We start from the raw sequence: 8,613 nt of genomic DNA, 5'->3' as shown, positions 1-8,613 counted from the left end.
GAGAGTGGAGCACGACTGTCTCCGTGGCGCAATTGTCTAGCGCTATATGCTGTTAACCGAAATGTTGGAGGTTCGAGCCCACCCAGTGGTGGTGCGGCGCTTTTTTTTCTTTGGGCTGATAGCTTTGAAGATATGTTCTGATGTTGGTGAGAGTGGAGCACGACTGTCTCCATGGCGCGATTGGCGAGTGCGATCGGCTGTTAACCGAAAGGTTGGAGGTTCGAGCCCACCGTGTGGTAGTACGGCGCTTTTTTTTCTTTGAGCTGATAGCTTTGAAGATATGTTCTGATGGTGGTGAGAGTGGAGCAGGACTGTCTCCGTGGCGCAATTGGCTAGCGCGATCGGTTGTTAACCGAGAGGTTGGAGGTTTGAGCCCACCCGGGGACGGTGTGTCGCTTTTTTTTCTTTTCGCTGATTGCTTTGAAGATATGTTCTGATGGTGGTGAGAGTGGAGCACGACTTTCTCCGGTGCGCAATTGGCTAGCGCGATCGGCTGTTAACAGAAAGGATGGAAGTTCGAGCCCACCCGGGGGTGGTGCGGCGCTTTTTTTTCTTTGGGCTGATAGCTTTGAAGATATGTTCTGATGTTGGTGAGAGTGGAGCACGACTGTCTCCATGACACAATTGGCTAGTGCGATCTGCTTTTGACCGAAAGGTTGGAGGTTCGAGCCCACCCGGTGGTGGTGTGGCGCTTCTTTTTCTTTGGGCTGATAGCTCTGAAGAAATGTTCTGACGGTGGTGAGAGTGGAGCACGACTGTCTCCGTGGCGCAGTTGGCTAGCGCGATTTGCAGTTAACTGAAAAGTTGCAGGTTCGAGCCCACCCGGTGGTGGTGCGGCACTTTTTTTTTGGGCTGATAGCTTTGAAGATATGTTCTGATGGTGGTGAGAGTGGAGCACGACTGTCTCCGTGGCGCAATTGGCTAGCGCAATCGGCTGTTAACGGAAAGGTTGGAGGTTCGAGCCCTCCCGGGAGTGGTGTGTTGCTTTTTTTTCTTTGGGCTGATAGCTTTGAAGATGTGTTCTCATGGTGGTGAGATTGGAGCAGGACTGTCTCCGTGGCGCAATTGGCTAGCGCGTTCAGCCGTTAACCGAATAGTTGGAGGTTCGGGCCCACCCGGTGGTGGTGCGGGCTTTTTTTCTATGGGCTGACAGCTTTGAAGATATGTTCTGAAGGTGGTGAGAGAGGAGCAGGACTGTCTCCGTGGCGCAATTGGCTAGCGCGATCGGCTCCTAACCGAAAGGTTGGAGGTTCGAGCCCGCCCGGTGGTGGTGCGGCACTTTTTTTTCTTTGGGCTGATAGCTTTGAAGATATGTTCTGATGGTGGTGAGAGTGGAGCAGGACTGTCTCCGTAGCGCAATAGGGTAGCGCGATCGGCTGTTAACCGAAAGGTTGGAGGTTCGAGCCTTCCCGGGAGTGGTGTGTCGCGTTTTTCGTTGCGCTGATAGCTTTGAAAATATGTTCTGATGGTGGTGAGACTGGAGCACGACTGTCTCCGTGGCGCAATTGGCTAGTGCGGTCTGCTGTTGACCGAAAGGTTGGAGGTTCGAGCCCACCCGGTGGTGGTGCGGCGCTTCGTTTTCTATGGGCTGACAGCTTTGAAGATAAGTTCTGAAGGTGGTGAGAGAGGAGCAGGACTGTCTCCGTGGCGCAATTGGCTAGCGCGATCGGCTCCTAACCGAAAGGTTGGAGGTTCGAGCCCGCCCGGTGGTGGTGCGGCACTTTTTTTTCTTTGGGCTGATAGCTTTGAAGATATGTTCTGAAGGTGGTGAGATTATAGCACGACTGTCTCCGTGGCGCAATTGGCTAGCACGTTCGGCTGTTAACCGAAAAATTGGAGTTTCAAGCCCTCCCGGGATTGGTGTGTTGCTTTTTTCTTTGCGCTAATAGCTTTGAAGATATGTTCTGGTGGTGGTGAGAGTGGAGCACGACTGTCTCCGTGGCGCAATTGGCTAGCGCGATCGGCTGTTAACCAAAAGGTTGGAGGTTCGAACCACCCGGTGGTGGTATGGCGCTTTTTTTTCTTTAGGCTGATAGCTTTGAAGATATGTTCTGATGGTGATGAGAGTGGAGCAGGACTGTCTCCGTGGCGCAGTTGGCTAGCGCGATCGCCTGTTAACCGTAAGGTTGGAGATTCGACCCCTCCCGGGAGTGGTGTGTTCTTTTTTCTTTGCGCTGATAGCTTTGAAGATATGTTCTGATGGTGGCGAGAGTGGAGCAGGACTGTCTCCGTGGCGCAGTTGGCTAGCGCGATCGGCTGTTAACCGTAAGGTTGGAGATTCGACCCCTCCCGGGAGTGGTGTGTTCTTTTTTCTTTGCGCTGATAGCTTTGGAGATATGTTCTGATGGTGGCGAGAGTGGAGCACGACTGTCTCCGTGGCGCAATTGTCTAGCGCTATATGCTGTTAACCGAAAAGTTGGAGGTTCGAGCCCACCCGGTGGTGGTGCGGCGCTTTTTTTCCTTTGGGCTGATAGCTCTCAAGAAATGTTCTGACGGGGGTGAGAGTGGAGCACGACTGTCTCCGTGGCGCAATTGGCTAGCGCGATCGGCTGTTAACCAAAAGGTTGGAGGTTCGAGCCCACCCGGTGGTGGTGCGGCGCTTTTTTTCCTTTGGGCTGATAGCTCTCAAGAAATGTTCTGACGGGGGTGAGAGTGGAGCACGACTGTCTCCGTGGCGCAATTGGCTAGCGCAATCAGCTGTTAACCGAAAGGTTGGAGGTTCGAGCCCTCCCGGGAGTGGCGTTTTGCTTTTTTTTCTTTGGGCTGATAGCTTTGAGATATGTTCTGTTGGTGGCTAGAGTTGTGCAGGACTGTCTCCGTGGCGCAACTGTCTAGCGCGTTCGGCAGTTAACCGAAAGGGTTGGGGTTCGAGCCCACCCGGTGGTGGTGCGGGCTTTTTTTCTATGGTCTGATAGCTTTGAAGATATGTTGTGATGGTGGTGAGAGTGATGCAGGACTGTCTCCCTGGCGCAATTGGCTAGCGCGATCGACTGTTAACCGAAAGGTTGGAGGTTCGAGCCCACCCGGTGGTGGTGCGGCGCTTTTTTTCTTTGGGCTGATAGCTTTGAAGATATGTTCTGATGGTGGTGAGAGTGGAGCACGACTGTCTCCGGTGCGCAATTGGCTAGCGCGATCGGCTGTTAACAGAAAGGATGGAGAGTCGAGCTCACCCGGGGGTGGTGCGGCGCTTTTTTTTTCTTTGGGCTGATAGCTTTGAAGATATGTTCTGTTGTTGGTGAGAGTGGAGCACGACTGTCTCCATGGCACAATTGGCTAGTGCGATCTGCTGTTGACCGAAAGGTTGGAGGTTGGAGCCCACCCGGTGGTGGTGTGGCACTTCTTTTTCTTTGGGCTGATAGCTCTGAAGAAATGTTCTGACGGTGGTGAGAGTGGAGCACGACTGTCTCCGTGGCGCAGTTGGCTAGCGCGATTTGCAGTTAACTGAAAAGTTGGAGGTTCGAGTCCACCCGGTGGTGGTGCGGCACTTTTTTTGGGGCTGATAGCTTTGAAGATATGTTCTGATGGTGGTGAGAGTATAGCAGGACTGTCTCCGTGGCGCAATTGGCTAGCGCGATCGGCTGTTAAGCGAAAGGTTGGAGGTTTGAGCCCTCCCGGGAGTGGTGTGTTGCTTTTTTCTTTGCGCTGATAACTTTGGAGACATGTTCTCACGGTGGTGAGACTGGAGCACGACTGTCTCCGTGGCGCAATTGGCTAGTGCGGTCTGCTGTTGACCGAAAGGTTGGAGGTTCGAGCCCACCCGGTGGTGGTGCGGCGCTTCGTTTTCTATGGGCTGACAGCTTTGAAGATAAGTTCTGAAGGTGGTGAGAGAGGAGCAGGACTGTCTCCGTGGCGCAATTGGCTAGCGCGATCGGCTCCTAACCGAAAGGTTGGAGGTTCGAGCCCGCCCGGTGGTGGTGCGGCACTTTTTTTCTTTGGGCTGATAGCTTTGAAGATATGTTCTGAAGGTGGTGAGATTGTAGCACGACTGTCTCCGTGGCGCAATTGGCTAGCACGTTCGGCTGTTAACCGAAAAATTGGAGTTTCAAGCCCTCCCGGGATTGGTGTGTTGCTTTTTTCTTTGCGCTGATAGCTTTGAAGATATGTTCTGATGGTGGTGAGAGTGGAGCAGGACTGTCTCCGTGGCGCAATTGGCTAGCGCGATCGGTTGTTAACCGAGAGGTTGGAGGTTTGAGCCCACCCGGGGACGGTGTGTCGCTTTTTTTTCTTTTTGCTGATTGCTTTGAAGATATGTTCTGATGGTGGTGAGAGTGGAGCAAGACTTTCTCCGGTGCGCAATTGGCTAGCGCGATCGGCTGTTAACAGAAAGGATGGAAGTTCGAGCCCACCCGGGGGTGGTGCGGCGCTTTTTTTTCTTTGGGCTGATAGCTTTGAAGATATGTTCTGATGTTGGTGAGAGTGGAGCACGACTGTCTCCATGACACAATTGGCTAGTGCGATCTGCTTTTGACCGAAAGGTTGGAGGTTCGAGCCCACCGGTGGTGGTGTGGCGCTTCTTTTTCTTTGGGCTGATAGCTCTGAAGAAATGTTCTGACGGTGGTGAGAGTGGAGCACGACTGTCTCCGTGGCGCAGTTGGCTAGCGCGATTTGCAGTTAACTGAAAAGTTGCAGGTTCGAGCCCACCCGGTGGTGGTGCGGCACTTTTTTTTGGGCTGATAGCTTTGAAGATATGTTCGTGGAGCACGACTGTCTCCGTGGCGCAATTGGCTAGCGCAATCGGCTGTTAACGGAAAGGTTGGAGGTTCGAGCCCTCCCGGGAGTGGTGTGTTGCTTTTTTTTCTTTGGGCTGATAGCTTTGAAGATGTGTTCTCATGGTGGTGAGATTGGAGCAGGACTGTCTCCGTGGCGCAATTGGCTAGCGCGTTCAGCCGTTAACCGAATAGTTGGAGGTTCGGGCCCACCCGGTGGTGGTGCGGGCTTTTTTTCTATGGGCTGACAGCTTTGAAGATATGTTCTGAAGGTGGTGAGAGAGGAGCAGGACTGTCTCCGTGGCGCAATTGGCTAGCGCGATCGGCTCCTAACCGAAAGGTTGGAGGTTCGAGCCCGCCCGGTGGTGGTGCGGCACTTTTTTTTCTTTGGGCTGATAGCTTTGAAGATATGTTCTGATGGTGGTGAGAGTGGAGCAGGACTGTCTCCGTAGCGCAATAGGGTAGCGCGATCGGCTGTTAACCGAAAGGTTGGAGGTTCGAGCCTTCCCGGGAGTGGTGTGTCGCGTTTTTCGTTGCGCTGATAGCTTTGAAAATATCTTCTGATGGTGGTGAGACTGGAGCACGACTGTCTCCGTGGCGCAATTGGCTAGTGCGGTCTGCTGTTGACCGAAAGGTTGGAGGTTCGAGCCCACCAGGTGGTGGTGCGGCGCTTCGTTTTCTATATGCTGACAGCTTTGAAGATAAGTTCTGAAGGTGGTGAGAGAGGAGCAGGACTGTCTCCGTGGCGCAATTGGCTAGCGCGATCGGCTCCTAACCGAAAGGTTGGAGGTTCGAGCCCGCCCGGTGGTGGTGTGGCACTTTTTTTTCTTTGGGCTGATAGCTTTGAAGATATGTTCTGAAGGTGGTGAGATTGTAGCACGACTGTCTCCGTGGCGCAATTGGCTAGCACGTTCGGCTGTTAACCGAAAAATTGGAGTTTCAAGCCCTCCCGGGATTGGTGTGTTGCTTTTTTCTTTGCGCTGATAGCTTTGAAGATATGTTCTGGTGGTGGTGAGAGTGGAGCACGACTGTCTCCGTGGCGCAATTGGCTAGCGCGATCGGCTGTTAACCAAAAGGTTGGAGGTTCGAACCACCCGGTGGTGGTATGGCGCTTTTTTTTCTTTAGGCTGATAGCTTTGAAGATATGTTCTGATGGTGATGAGAGTGGAGCAGGACTGTCTCCGTGGCGCAGTTGGCTAGCGCGATCGCCTGTTAACCGTAAGGTTGGAGATTCGACCCCTCCCGGGAGTGGTGTGTTCTTTTTTCTTTGCGCTGATAGCTTTGAAGATATGTTCTGATGGTGGCGAGAGTGGAGCAGGACTGTCTCCGTGGCGCAGTTGGCTAGCGCGATCGGCTGTTAACCGTAAGGTTGGAGATTCGACCCCTCCCGGGAGTGGTGTGTTCTTTTTTCTTTGCGCTGATAGCTTTGAAGATATGTTCTGATGGTGGCGAGAGTGGAGCACGACTGTCTCCGTGGCGCAATTGTCTAGCGCTATATGCTGTTAACCGAAAAGTTGGAGGTTCGAGCCCACCCGGTGGTGGTGCGGCGCTTTTTTTCCTTTGGGCTGATAGCTCTCAAGAAATGTTCTGACGGGGGTGAGAGTGGAGCACGACTGTCTCCGTGGCGCAATTGGCTAGCGCGATCGGCTGTTAACCAAAAGGTTGGAGGTTCGAGCCCACCCGGTGGTGGTGCGGCGCTTTTTTTCCTTTGGGCTGATAGCTCTCAAGAAATGTTCTGACGGGGGTGAGAGTGGAGCACGACTGTCTCCGTGGCGCAATTGGCTAGCGCAATCAGCTGTTAACCGAAAGGTTGGAGGTTCGAGCCCTCCCGGGAGTGGCGTGTTGCTTTTTTTTCTTTGGGCTGATAGCTTTGAGATATGTTCTGTTGGTGGCTAGAGTTGTGCAGGACTGTCTCCGTGGCGCAACTGTCTAGCGCGTTCGGCCGTTAACCGAAAGGGTTGGGGTTCGAGCCCACCCGGTGGTGGTGCGGGCTTTTTTTCTATGGTCTGATAGCTTTGAAGATATGTTGTGATGGTGGTGAGAGTGATGCAGGACTGTCTCCGTGGCGCAATTGGCTAGCGCGATCGACTGTTAACCGAAAGGTTGGAGGTTCGAGCCCACCCGGTGGTGGTGCGGCGCTTTTTTTCTTTGGGCTGATAGCTTTGAAGATATGTTCTGATGGTGGTGAGAGTGGAGCACGACTGTCTCCGGTGCGCAATTGGCTAGCGCGATCGGCTGTTAACAGAAAGGATGGAGAGTCGAGCTCACCCGGGGGTGGTGCGGCGCTTTTTTTTTTCTTTGGGCTGATAGCTTTGAAGATATGTTCTGATGTTGGTGAGAGTGGAGCACGACTGTCTCCATGGCACAATTGGCTAGTGCGATCTGCTGTTGACCGAAAGGTTGGAGGTTGGAGCCCACCCGGTGGTGGTGTGGCACTTCTTTTTCTTTGGGCTGATAGCTCTGAAGAAATGTTCTGACGGTGGTGAGAGTGGAGCACGACTGTCTCCGTGGCGCAGTTGGCTAGCGCGATTTGCAGTTAACTGAAAAGTTGGAGGTTCGAGTCCACCCGGTGGTGGTGCGGCACTTTTTTTGGGGCTGATAGCTTTGAAGATATGTTCTGATGGTGGTGAGAGTATAGCAGGACTGTCTCCGTGGCGCAATTGGCTAGCGCGATCGGCTGTTAAGCGAAAGGTTGGAGGTTTGAGCCCTCCCGGGAGTGGTGTGTTGCTTTTTTCTTTGCGCTGATAACTTTGGAGACATGTTCTCACGGTGGTGAGACTGGAGCACGACTGTCTCCGTGGCGCAATTGGCTAGTGCGGTCTGCTGTTGACCGAAAGGTTGGAGGTTCGAGCCCACCCGGTGGTGGTGCGGCGCTTCGTTTTCTATGGGCTGACAGCTTTGAAGATAAGTTCTGAAGGTGGTGAGAGAGGAGCAGGACTGTCTCCGTGGCGCAATTGGCTAGCGCGATCGGCTCCTAACCGAAAGGTTGGAGGTTCGAGCCCGCCCGGTGGTGGTGCGGCACTTTTTTTTCTTTGGGCTGATAGCTTTGAAGATATGTTCTGAAGGTGGTGAGATTGTAGCACGACTGTCTCCGTGGCGCAATTGGCTAGCACGTTCGGCTGTTAACCGAAAAATTGGAGTTTCAAGCCCTCCCGGGATTGGTGTGTTGCTTTTTTCTTTGCGCTGATAGCTTTGAAGATATGTTCTGGTGGTGGTGAGAGTGGAGCACGACTGTCTCCGTGGCGCAATTGGCTAGCGCGATCGGCTGTTAACCAAAAGGTTGGAGGTTCGAACCACCCGGTGGTGGTATGGCGCTTTTTTTTCTTTAGGCTGATAGCTTTGAAGATATGTTCTGATGGTGATGAGAGTGGAGCAGGACTGTCTCCGTGGCGCAGTTGGCTAGCGCGATCGCCTGTTAACCGTAAGGTTGGAGATTCGACCCCTCCCGGGAGTGGTGTGTTCTTTTTTCTTTGCGCTGATAGCTTTGAAGATATGTTCTGATGGTGGCGAGAGTGGAGCAGGACTGTCTCCGTGGCGCAGTTGGCTAGCGCGATCGGCTGTTAACCGTAAGGTTGGAGATTCGACCCCTCCCGGGAGTGGTGTGTTCTTTTTTCTTTGCGCTGATAGCTTTGAAGATATGTTCTGATGGTGGCAAGAGTGGAGCACGACTGTCTCCGTGGCGCACTTGTCTAGCGCTATATGCTGTTAACCGAAAAGTTGGAGGTTCGAGCCCACCAGGTGGTGGTGCGGCGCTTTTTTTCCTTTGGGCTGATAGCTCTCAAGAAATGTTCTGACGGGGGTGAGAGTGGAGCACGACTGTCTCCGTGGCGCAATTGGCTAGCGCGATCGGCTGTTAACCAAAAGGTTGGAGGTTCGAGCCCACCCGGTGGTGGTGCGGCGCTTTTTT

The 8,613-nt window shown here is 53.3% G+C and overlaps 2 non-coding genes across 2 annotated transcripts; both read left to right on the top strand.

The window, feature by feature from the left end:
- The first annotated feature begins 313 nt into the window (after nucleotides 1-313).
- TRNAN-GUU (transfer RNA asparagine (anticodon GUU)) lies at nucleotides 314-387 on the top strand. Its single transcript has one exon. It is a non-coding gene; the product is annotated as a tRNA-Asn (tRNA).
- A 3,746-nt stretch (nucleotides 388-4,133) lies between these two features.
- TRNAN-GUU (transfer RNA asparagine (anticodon GUU)) lies at nucleotides 4,134-4,207 on the top strand. Its single transcript has one exon. It is a non-coding gene; the product is annotated as a tRNA-Asn (tRNA).
- The last annotated feature ends 4,406 nt before the right edge of the window (nucleotides 4,208-8,613 follow it).

The sequence above is a fragment of the Rhipicephalus microplus genome, unplaced genomic scaffold (genome assembly GCF_043290135.1).
Source record: "Rhipicephalus microplus isolate Deutch F79 unplaced genomic scaffold, USDA_Rmic scaffold_59, whole genome shotgun sequence".
NCBI classification, from domain to species: Eukaryota; Metazoa; Arthropoda; class Arachnida; order Ixodida; family Ixodidae; genus Rhipicephalus; species Rhipicephalus microplus.
This window is presented reverse-complemented; position numbering and strand designations above follow the sequence as displayed.